Below are 12,649 nucleotides of genomic sequence, written 5' to 3'. Positions count from 1 at the left end.
GGTAGGTCAAGTCCCTCATTACTATAAGGGTCTGGATATTTGTTTTATTTGTTCTAGAAATGCCTCATCTCCCTCCTCCTCCTGGTTTGGATGTGTTTTCCCCACTTCGTCCTTACCCAGAGACTTTCAGCTGGTCTGCCTCTTGCCTCTTTCTGGAACTCAGAACAAGTGTACAATACAACACCACCTCCCTTTTATTCCTACATGCTCTTCCTGAACAAGATGTACCCCTCTATGCCAATACTGCAGTTATGAGATTTATCCCATCAAGTATCTGAGATGCCACTTAAGCTCAGTTATGACTTGTCTATTAGTACTCCCAATTCTGACTGCTTAGTCCTGTTATTCCTTGAATTTGTGAGTAGACGTCTAAAGCAGTGATACTCAAAATGGTCCATGAAACCACTTTGAGAAAACTGCTAACTGGCTACACTGGTGTGTTTATTTACTGGTGCCGCAGCCACAAAGCCTCGTGGCTCCCATTGGATCCGATTTCCTGTTTGTAGCCAAAGGGAGCCATGGGAAGCAGCAGCCACAGCTCCTTTTGCTATGACTGGCTAACCAGAGCCAAAGGGACCTGCAAGGCTCTGTGGCCTCAGTGCTGGTAAATTGTAGGGTAAACTGAGGCAGCCCTAAATGTGCTAGTAGGCCTCTAAACAGCATAACTCCATTCTAGGATTAAGGCCTGGGAACACCACAGTCAGGATAAGAACTGCAGACAGTAAAAGACCCTGGGCACCATAGCAACCACGTTCTAAAACACTCGAACTGGGTCTCAGTTGGTAACGTAACACATTTTGCTTGAGATAACATTCATAAAATTTGCTTAAACTGTCTTGCTTCACTCCTAGATAATAAGCCTGAGAACCAAGTGCTGCACCAACTCAAGGCCATACCCGCCTCCTATAGCAACATCATCATCTATGGAGACTAAAATGTTATTACTGTTTTGCTGACATGTTTTGGCATTTGAACAATAACCACCTGTATATTAATTAACGAGCTGTTACTTTGCAATGGGCAGAGATATTATGTAATCTTGAGTAGTTCTATTGGCTTATGTGCTCATTTCGTCTTGCTGCTAGACCTATCAAATCATTTTTCCTCCGTCCACCTGCTGACTATATAATCTATTGTATTGTGTTAATTAACCAGTGTTCACCAGGGTAACCCCTGCGTGTCACTCCATCAGCTGATGTATAATAAATCCTCTGCTTGTTTTCACCTGCATCCAGAGTGTCCTGGCTTATTTCCAACATAAATAAACACACCGGCGCGGCCAGTTAGCAACTTTCTCAAAGTGGTTTCACGGATCACTTTGAGAAACACTGATCTAAGGTATTGATCAAATTCCCCCCAGGGATTTCCCTCTTGTTGCTCCTGTAATTCTACTCTAATTTTCCATATCTGATTCTCCCCAAAGAACTAGTCCTCTATTAAAGATACCTTTTGAACCTAGTTGCCTTTTGTCACCTGCCCTTACTCAACTTAGTTTAAAGCCCTTCTAATAAGATTGGTGAGTCACTGCATTAAGATGTCCTTCCCTTTTGTGGTCAGATCCACCCCATCTCTTCCCAGCAAACCACCTTCCTGCAACAGTATGCCATGACTAAGGAAGTCAAAACCTCCCATCCATCCATCTTCATCACACTATTATGTGGACATGCTTACCATTTAGTGTAAAAAGCAGAAAAAACACTCAGTGCAGGAAACAAGGGGACTGAAACTGAAGCTGTCAAGTTCACATGCTTCCATTTTCACTAACTGATACATCTGGATCTCTCAAGCTAGTGGGGATGTCCAAGGCAGAAAAATATTTCTGTAGATCAGCATGTGATTATTTGTATTGCGGTACTGCCTCATAGTCCCAGTCATAGGCCAGAATCTCATTGCCTTACGACCTGTACAAACTCAGAATAAGATGGTCCTTAACTGTCATTAAGTAATATTTATTCACAGCACAACAGAGAAGATAATTAAGCAAGAAGATAAGCCTACTTTGACCAGGTACCAACATGAAACTAGTGTAATAATACTACATATTTAGGAAACTTTCTCCCTGATTCAGGGTCTGTCATGGCTAAGCCCCAGTTCCATACCATTGTGCAAACTGGGGTCTTATACAACTGCGCTAGATAGAAAGTGTACAGCAGTACAGTTCAAGAGTACTCCATATTTAATACGTGCACAGGAGGTCACTTCCACAAGAAGCTAAGGGCATGGTCATCACAGAGAGACTTCCTGTCTCTGCTAGTTTTATGCACCCCTCACTGTCTACGCCTGCTCCATAAGTTCAGGCCTTTCAAAAACACAGCATCATGTACAGGTAACTGTAACAATGCTTGTTCGTTGTATCTGTTCACATGAGAGCAAGGCATCCAATATCAGTCCACTATGGGTGGATCAGCAATAGGAATAATGTTTGTGCATGTGACAAATAAGCCCAGGACCACAGAACAGATTAAGGACACCAATGTGTGTAGCAAAGTCATCACAAACACCGTGCAGACGTCAGGGAACTCATAAGTTAGCATATAACCTTAATTCAGATCTTGGTGCAATAGTATATCCTCAAAAGGAAACTTTACTTATTAATTGGTTGTATTTTACTTATCAGTTGGTTGTATTTTACAAGATAAAAAGCTGAATCGTTGGTTGAATGTTAGTTTATTTGCCCCAGGGCCAGATTTTTACAAAAACAAGTCATGTGCACATACGCAACTAAGAGTTCTGCAGCAACGCACACTGTCCTGCAGCAATTAGTAGTGGGATCCTGCCCTTAGCAAGTCCTGGGCTTACAATTCACATGCTTATCTCACTAATAGGTATCAATTGATCAGCCTGTACTGACTATGGCTTGACAATTTGCCATCACTCAAAACACATTACAGTCAGAGAGGATGATAAATATACCATTTATTCACCATTATGTACAAAGTCCAACATGTCCAAGGAGGCAAGAAAACAAAACTGGTGAATACAGAAAAAACATTACAGCCTCTCTCCGAGTTACAGACCAAACACTTGGCTGTAACTCGATCAGTTTGTAACTTGGACCCCATTGAGTTACACGTGACCGCGCTGTTTGTAAGCGCGGGTCACATTCGTAACACGGGGACCGCCTTTACGACTGCTCCATGGGAGCTTTGGTCGTAAGTGCGAACGGTCGTAACTCGACCATTTGCAACTCGGGGAGCAGCTGTACTGCAAAAAATAGACTGATAGCAAGAAGCTTTTGTACAATGTGCAGTAAGATGCACACCTTAATCCCGCTCAGTGTTTGACTGACTCTAATTCAACCTAAGTTTTGTCAGAGTAGGGTATGAGGCCCAGATCTTCAAAGGTATTTAGACTAATTTCCATTGAAACCAATGGGAGCCAGGAATCTCAATACCTGGGAGGATCTGAGCAAGGACGGCAGAATTTGATGCAACAACAATATGCATTTCTAGAGAGATTTTCCTTTTTAAATAATTTTACTAACCCTCTGATTCAAATATAAGCCATTATTAGCCAATAATTATATTTTTTCTATCCCTATTAGAGCACAGACAAATAGGAGAGTGGAAATAACATGATTTATTTAAAAGATTTTAACCAGGTTCTTTCATGGAAAAAAATTAAAGATCCAGCATTGTACAGATCACTCTGCTGAGATGTGAGCCAAATGACTTAAAGCAGAATTCCAATATTACTTCTCTTTTTTGAAAGTTTTCTCACAAACTCCTCAAAATATCTGCCTCCACCTAGTGGTGTGGGTTTGTTATTTATATTCCCTGTTGTAGAAATACATCAAATTATACTCCGCATGATTCTATGATTCTATCTGTAGGGACAGGGACAGGGACAGGGATAATCCTGGGAAGAGGCTCTTTTTTCCTTCACTGCTCTATAGAGGTTCTTATACTGCTTGTTGTCAGCAAGACATGAGAAGTCATTCTTCCACTCTACTCTGCGCTGGTTAGGCCTCAGTTGGAGTATTGTGTCCAGTTCTGGGCACCACATTTCAAGAAAGATGTGGAGAAACTGGAGAGGGTCCAGAGAAGAGCAACAAGAATGATTAAAGGTCTAGAGAACATGACCTATGAAGGAAAGCTGAAAGAATTGGGTTTGTTTAGTTTAGAAAAGAGAAGACTGAGGGGGAACATGATAGCCGTTTTCAGGTATCTAAAAGGGTGTCATAAGGAGGAGGGAGAAAACTTGTTCATCTTGGCCTCTGAGGATAGAACAAGAAGCAATGGGCTTAAACTGCAGCAAGGGAGATTTAGGTTGGACATTAGGAAAAAGTTCCTAACTATCAGGGTAGTCAAACACTAGGGCTGTGTCTAGAATGCATCCTTTTTCCGTAAAAGGGATGCAAATTAGACACATCGCAATTGCAAATGAAGCGAGGATTTAAATCCCCCCTGCTTCATTTGCATAAACATGGCTGCTGCTTTTTTCCGGCTCGGAGCTTTGCCGGAAAAAAGCGCCAGTCTAGACGCGGATCTTTCGGAAAATAAAGCCTTTTCCAAAAGATCCCTTATACCTCTTAAAAAAAGGAATAAGGGATCTTTCGGAAAAGGCTTTATTTTCCGAAAGATCCCCGTCTAGACTGGCGCTTTTTCCGGCAAAGCTCCGAGCCAGAGAAAAGCGGCAGCCATGTTTATGCAAATGAAGCGGGGGTATTTAAATCCTCGCTTCATTTGCAATTGCGATGTGTCTAATTTGCATCCCTTTTACAGAAAAAGGATGCAGTCTAGACACAGCCTGGAAGAAATTGCCCAGGGAGGTTGTGGAATCCCCATCTCTGGAGATATTTAAGAGTAGGTTAAATGAATGTCTATCAGGGATGGTCTAGACAGTATTTGGTCTTTCCATGAGGGTAGGGGCCTGGATTCGATGACCTCTCGCGGTCCCTTCCAGTCCTAGTATTCTACGATTCTATGATTCTTTTCATCCATAAACATTTTTACAGACAAAGGGAACGTGATGCAATTGACCTGGCCTTGGGATCCCCTCCTGGAGGCCCTATGGTCTGACCATACCCTAGAGACACAATAGAAAAGTCCTCCAGACAGACTGGAGTGGCTGTGGGAGAAGCAACCAATCAGGGCCAGGAAAGTCCTATAAAAGCAGCTGAAAGACCAGTATCAGTCAGTGTCTCTGGAGGCCACAAGGTATGCAGAGCCTCTTTTGAAAGAGCGCGTCTAGACTACAATACGTGGATCGAAAAATCGATCCGCTTTTTCGAAAAAGAGCATCCAGACTGCTGGACGCTCTTTCGAAATTGAAAGCCACCCGGAACTGCTTCTGCCAGGGCATGGGGGCAGCATTTCCTTCCGGGTGCTGCCTGCCTGCCCTTTGCAGAGACGCGTGGTGAGAGGGACACTCCTGAACACCCGTTGCTCTGCTCCTGCAGCTGCCTTTGCTGTCCCTCGAGGAAGTAAGCATGGCATTGCAGTGCTGGTTTGGAGTGCTCAGCTTCCTGGGACACCCTAGCAGCTTTTTTCTTTTGAGGTTTTTCGCTTTGAGACCCTTTTTTTTGGCATGGAGCCAGAGCTGCCCCTGGGCAGGCGATGGCCCCACACCACCATACTGCAGCTGTTGCTGCATCTGCATGACACTGTCATGAGGCTACTTCCCGAGCTGGACCCAGACCAGAGGTACGAGGGGCTCCTCCGTCAAGTAGCCGCACTGCCCTTGCCTCCAAACTTTTTCGTGGACAGGCGTGTTTGGAGGTTTGACACCAGCTCTGACTGGTGGGACCGGCTCGTGATGGAGATCTGGAATGACCAAGACTGGCTACGCAACTTCCGGATGCGAAAGACCACTTTCCAAGAGCTGTGTACCTGGCTCGCCCCTGCTCTGCAACGGCAAGACACCCACCTGCGGCCCGCCATCCCCCTGGAAAAGAGGATCGCCATTGCCCTCTGGAAGCTGGCAACCCCCGACAGCTACCGCTCCATGGGACACCAATTTGGCGTGGGCAGGTCTACCGTAGGATCCATCCTGATGGAGGTCAGTCATTGTCTGGGGACAGTCACAGTTTGGGGTGGGGGGAAGGGAGACTGTCAGGAAGGGCCAAGTGGAGTGGGAGTGGGAGGGAGCTCCTCCACTCACCCTGAATTGTTGGGGGGGGGTTCTGAGGAGGGGATTCCCGGGGTGTTTGAGAGGGAAGGTGGGCGGTGGGTTCTCCTCCTAAGAGATAAGGCACCCCTTCTAACATTTTGTTGTCTGTCTCGTTCTGCAGGTGGTGAGGGTCATCAATTCAGAGCTGCTCAACAGGCTCGTCTGTCTACCAGATCTGGACAGCGTCATGGCCGGCTTTGCTGCCCTCGGCTTCCCGAATTGCGGAGGAGCGCTCGATGGGACACACATTGCAATCCGTGCACCGCCCCATCGAGCAGCCCAATTCATCAACAGAAAGGGCTACTTTTCTATGGTCCTCCAGGCCCTGGTCGACCATCGTGGCCAGTTTTCGGACATTTGTGTTGGGTGGTCAGGGCGGGCACACGATGCCCGGATCTTCAGGAACTCGTACCTCTACCGGAGGCTTCAGGCAGGAACATTTTTCCCGCATCGTGAGTTTGCGGTTGGGGATGTGCACATGCCGGTGTGCATAGTGGCTGATGCCGCCTATCCCCTGATGCCGTGGCTGATGAAGCCCTACACCGGCCACCTGGATGCGAGCAAGGAGCAGTTTAATGCTCACCTTAACCGGGTTCGCAACCAGGTGGAATGTGCGTTCGGACGTTTAAAAGGCAGATTCCGGTGCTTGCTCACACGCCTCGACATGGGGGAGAGCAATATCCCCGAGGTGGTGGCCGCGTGTTGCGTTCTCCATAACCTGGTGGAGAGGAAAGGGGATGCCTTCCTACCAGGGTGGGGTAGAGGTGCTGATGGCCAGGAGAGGCACTTTGCCCAGCACCGGACAGCTGCCATCCGCCAGGCTCACCGGTCTGCTGTTGGCATCCGGGAGGCCCTCCGGGAGCAATTCTCCAGTGGAGGCCACTGACTCTACTGAGGGGCTTCTGCCTGGGGACTGGGCCCTGGCCCAATAGAAGCTTCCCTCCACAACCCATCTCCTGACCCTGTTTGGACACATCAGTAACACCAAGGTGTGTTGCAAAATAAAATGTTATGTTTAATTTTTGTACATATTCTCAAACAATAGTATAAATGTAGCAAACATAACAAATTTTTTTTTCATTTTTGTTGTTGAAAACACCATTTACATTAAAGAAACATTTTGTTGAACCCTTTGTTTGTGCTTTAACTGGGGTGATGGGGGTGCTTGAAACCTGGAGGGGGGAAGGGGACTGGAAACCTGGAGGGGGGAAGGGGATCAGGTTGCACGGTGCTTGCCAGATTTCCCTCTCCTGCCTGGGCCTCGTGTTTGGGGTGCTCCACGGCTACAGGATCGGGTGGTGCACCTGTCGGTTGGCTGGCTGGGGTGCTCTTGGGACGTGGAAGCCTGGGGGAGAGGAGGGCCAGGGGGAGAGAGGGGCTGGGGAACTGGGGGTGCGGGGGAGAGGAAGGTCCAAGGAGGGAAAGGGATGCTGTTGTGGAAGGGGGGTTTGGTGGGGTGGGGTCATGGGGTGCTGGAGGAGCAGGACCAGGCACAGGAGCAGGCAAGCCGCAGACCTCCCTGAGAGTGGCACACAGGGACGTGCGCTGCAGGACCAGCTCGTCCATGAGCCGGTCACGCCAGCGATCCTCTGCCTCCGCCCTCTCTCTGAGGATGGAGTTCAGCTCCTGCACAGCCTCCACGTGCTGCCTGAGGATGTCCGCATAGACACGCCTGTGTCTGCGGCTCCCATGTCCCCGAGATGGAGATGCAGGTGGGGCTGGGGTGCTGCGGCCCTCTTCCACGGCTGGTCCGGCTGTGGAGGAAAAGAAGAACACACAATCAGTCCTAAAAACTGGACTCTGTAGCACTTAAAATACTAACAGGATGGTTTATTAGGGGATGAGCTTTCCTGGGCCAGACCCACTTCCTCAGATCAGAGTAACACGGCTACATTTCTATCACAATCAGTCATGTGTGCAACAGCTGTCCAAAAGGGCATGCCCTCTCCCTTGAGACAGGGGAATCAGACATTCTGAAGGTTACACTGTGTGTGTGTGACCTGGGCATCAGCCTGAGCATGACAGGTTTCCCTTGTGCATCGCCCAATGTGCACCCACCTACCTCCTCCCCCCGCCCGGGTGTTACACAACCTCACTGCACTCACCTGCTGCTTCCTCTCCTGCTCCAGATGATGCCTGGAAGGCCTCTGGGGTCTGGGTGACTGGCTCCAGGGTGAGGGTCGCCGTCTCTTCACTGTCCTCCTCCTCTGGGACTATGTCCCCGTCTCCAGACTGCTCTGGGTCCTGCTCGGGAGCGTCCACCATGGGGTCTGCCAATCCAGACTGTACGAACCGCCGTGGTGTGCGTGCTTCTCCACTGCCACCCAGGATCTGGTTCAGCTCGGGGTAGTAGGGGCAGTAGTGGGGGGCTGCCCCAGAACGGGAGCTCTCCTCCCTGGCTTTGACGTACCCCTGGCGCAGCTCTTTTACTTTGGACCGCACCTGGTCCTGGGTGCGGGGGTAGTGGCCCGTCTGGGCCAGGGCTTCAGCCATGCGGCCATAAATATCTGCGTTTCGCCGCCGGCTTTTGAGGGCCTGTAAGGCCTCCTCCTCTCCCCAGAGCTCCAGCAGGCTCTTGATCTCTGCTCCAGACCAGGATGGTGCCCGGCGTTTGGAGCCCTTGGCTGGGTCCCCAGAAGGCTCTCTGGAAGGGCCAGGACGGTCTTGGGGCTGGGAAATGCTGCAGCAAAGTAGCCGTGTGCTCTGGCTCCTTCTCTGCAACAAGTGGCTGTGAGGGTGCCTGTCCCTTTAAGGAATGGCTGCAGCCAGGAACCACAGACATGCAACCCATGGCCCAGATTGTCCACCAGGGCTTCTTCCTGGAGGCCAATACTTTCGAAAAAAAGGGCTCCCCCCGTCCACACTCACTTACTTTCGACGGATCTCCCTCGAAAAAGGCGTTCTTCCTCGTAGAATTAGGTGTACCGCCGTCGAAAGAAAAGCCGCATTCTTTCGATTTACTTTCGAAAGAACACGGCTTGAGTCTGGACGCAGGGGAAGTTCTTTCGAAAAAAGGCTACTTTTTTCGAAAAAACCCCTGAGTCTGGACACAGCTCTTGTGAAGAGCTATTGGCGAGTGCTGGACTGTGATGGGACTTTGAAATAAAGCCCTGAGGTAAGGGCAAAAATGCTGTATTTTGGTGGGGTAGCTCTGGGGACACCACTCTCTTTGAGTGGGGAACAAACTTGAAAGGACATAAGAGAGCTAACCAAGATAGGCTCCAATTAGATGTGTACCCTGGAAGGGGTTTTGATGAGCACACACAATGAGTGAGACTCGGCCAGAGACTGTGTCACCGAAGTCAGACAAGAGAGTGCAGGCACATGTGCTTAGCCAGAAGGGGTACTCAAGAGAGGTGAATGCTGCTCTGTTACAGAGAGCAGTCCAATATTGTCATTAATTCCTGTTCATGGCTTGTTCCTTCATTAAAACCAGTTGTGTCTCTGCATATGATGTCCTCTGTGGACCCCGGGTGAGGTGAAGGGACATGGCTTCGCGCATAAGGGGTGTGGCACTTCCTCCCTCCGAGCTACCCAAAGTGTGTGGTGCTCCAGCAGCAATTTATAGGGTCTTGGGCTCTGGCTGCTGCTGCATTAGCAGCAGCCCTTATTGGAAAACTTGAGAGCCCCAAGCCCTCTCTATCCCTTCCCCCAAATCCCACTCCTGCTTCACCCCACTGGGTACTGAGACTAGGGCCAGGACACTCTGCTTCCCGGCCACCACCATAGTGAAGTAGAGCAACCCAGCTGGGAGATGGTGGAGCACAGTAGGCTGTTGGTTGTTCCAGGTCCCACCACTGTGGTGTGTGCTTGGGGGCATGACCCCCTCTGACTGCCCTGTGCTAGATTTTCCCAGATAATTACCTGGGCACCATGGGTCCCATCCATCAGATGGTTGAGGCATCCACTGTGGGGCCTGGACAGCTCGGAGAGGCCTATATAACCGTGTCTCTCATGGGCCAATACAAACTGCCTCCTGTGTTGCATCATTTAATGAAGCATCTCTTGTACACAGGCAAGACTAGGAAGAGCTGACAATTAGGCTTACCATTTTTCCCAACTGGATGGACTGGACGCCATTTACAGCAATGGTGTCCCATCCCTCTGGTCAGGAAAGATGATAACCCTAAGCTGACTCAATGCAATGGTAGCCACGTCAGGTGACAGAACAGTAGCACAAAAGAGTGGCAGGGGAAACTCAAAACAATATTTTTTTTTTAAAAAAGAGAAAATTGAAAGTTTCAGCAACAAGACAAAAAACAGGAGAAAATGACTCAAGTGGAGAATTAGGTGGGAGTGAGGGAGTGTCATGTCTTTCTTAGTATACCTGCGGGGCAGGAAACCCTATTCAGACCTAAAGGGCAGACACCAAGTCTAAGGGCCTTATGCCCAGAACCTCAGAGGTATTTAGGCTCTTAGGGTATGTCTACACTGCAGTGTTTTTCCAGAATAACTGCCATTAGTCCAGAAAAAAAGACTTGCATCCATACTGCTATTGCATTCTTTTGACAAAAAGTTGAAAGAACCAAGGGGTTCTTTCACGAGGAAGACGTCTTTGTCTGAAAGAGCAGAAGAGGGAGTTCTTTTGAAAGAAGAGGCCTCCAGGAAATAGCACAGGTGCCCTGGTGGCCACTCCGTCCAAACTAATCAGAACTCTATAGTCCCTGTCTCCGGCCAGCTCTTAAAGCTGCAGGCACCTGGGACAACACTTGTGGCAGGGGGCTGGCCCAGAGAGCTGCACCTCACTGCGTGGCTGTGACTGCCACACTAATTGGGACCCATGGCCCAGCCACAAGCCTCCTGAGACCTCTCTGGCCCTCACAGGGAGCATGACCAGGGCTCCCAGGACTCAGCCAGAGGCCCGAAGAGGTTTGTGCCATAGTGGTCCGGGGCAGAGATCCTGGCCTTCCTGTAGGTGTGGGGTGAGCAAGAGACCCTGCAGGATCTCGGCTCCCAGTGGCACAACGCCGACATATACGGTCGGATGGCCGAGGCTCGGGCCACAAGAGGCCACCACTTCCAGAACCTCATACAAGTATGGAGCAAAGTGAAGGAGCTCTGCCAGGGCTATGCGAGGGCAAGGGAGCACAGCTCTCTCTCTGGGGCAGGACCCCACTCCTAGCCCTACTACGCTGAGCTCCACCACATCCTGGGGGGTGGTTCAGCCCCTTCCTCACTCCTGGTGGTGGACTTGGGGCTGGAGATGCTCATCTTTGCCAACCCAGGGCTCCCAGGCCAGGAGGAGGAAGAATCCGACGACGAGCTGGAGGAGGAGGAGGAGACGGCCAGCACAGTCACCCTCACCCTCAAGCCCGTACCCCAGGGCCTGGATGTCTTACACGCATTGTCTGAGGACGGGGAGGAATCATCAGGTGAGTGCTCTGTTTTTCACACACACAGGGCAGGGAAGGCGGGCGCAGAGGGGATGGGATGCAATCGTCGCTTGGTCATCTTGGCCTGGATATTGTGCTACGCTCCGTGCACGTGGAACTACATGCAGTGCCAGTCTGCAACATGCAGCCCCAGGAGGCAGCCCCAAAGCACCTCCAGGCAGGGCCAGCCCTAGCTCTTTTGCACCCTGGGCCCAGACATGCGGCACCACCCCCAGGCGCAGGGTGCATGCGTGGGCCTGCCCCCCAGGGCGCTCGGCCCATGCGCGAGCTGGTCACAGCCACTGGCGCGCAGCCCGGGGCCGCCCCCAGGGTGCACAGCACATGCGCTGCCCAGCCTGGTCCGGCCAGCGCTGCTGGCACGCACGCTGGGCCGTGCAGGGCCCCGCAGCCATGGGTGGAAGGGTGCTGTTGGCCAGCGCCGCGGGGCCGGCGCTGCGGGATCCGGGCACGTGGCTCCTGATGGCAGCTGTAAGGGACGCCATGCACTCCTTACAGCTGCCATTAGGCGCCCCTCATCGGCTGGCGCCTTGGGCAGCTACCCGGCTCACCCATGCCTCCATCCGGCCCTGTCCCCAGGGTCCTGTTCACGGGCTCTGGGGAGGCCACACACACATCTGACCCCTGGGGGAGATGCCCTCCCACCACTAACCACTGCTGGAAGCAGGCTGGGGACAAGGGCACACACATGGCTGCACACAGACTTAGGAGTGCCGCACACGACACACGGGAATGCCTGCACACTTGAGGCACCACCCACTTCCACGGACAGCGCTGGCAGGTGTGCGTGCAGCCCCCATGGAAGAGCAGACTGCTCCAGGCCCCTCTCCTGCCCATGGCATCCCACTGTGGCCGACCACTTCCCTTGCCCTGCCTGTCTGTGGGATGAGGATGGGGGGGAGCAAGAAGCATGGTCCCCTGGGCACCTCAGGGCCTCTGTGAGGCAGGGCCGATGTCCAGGCCACACATAGCCTTGCTCCTGGAACATCCCTGCCCTCTAGCCTGAGGACTCTTGTTCTCAGCTCACAGAGGAGGGCACGGACTCAGGGACAGTGTCTGCATGGATGACTGACCGCCTCTTCCTCTTTATTCTCCACAGCCGGACTAGTGTCACTAATGGGCGATCACCGCCAGCTGAGGCAGCCGCC

The sequence above is a fragment of the Pelodiscus sinensis genome, chromosome 1 (assembly GCF_052426305.1).
Source record: "Pelodiscus sinensis isolate ZL-2025 chromosome 1, ASM5242630v1, whole genome shotgun sequence".
NCBI classification, from domain to species: Eukaryota; Metazoa; Chordata; order Testudines; family Trionychidae; genus Pelodiscus; species Pelodiscus sinensis.
Note: the sequence above shows the minus strand (reverse complement) of the source record.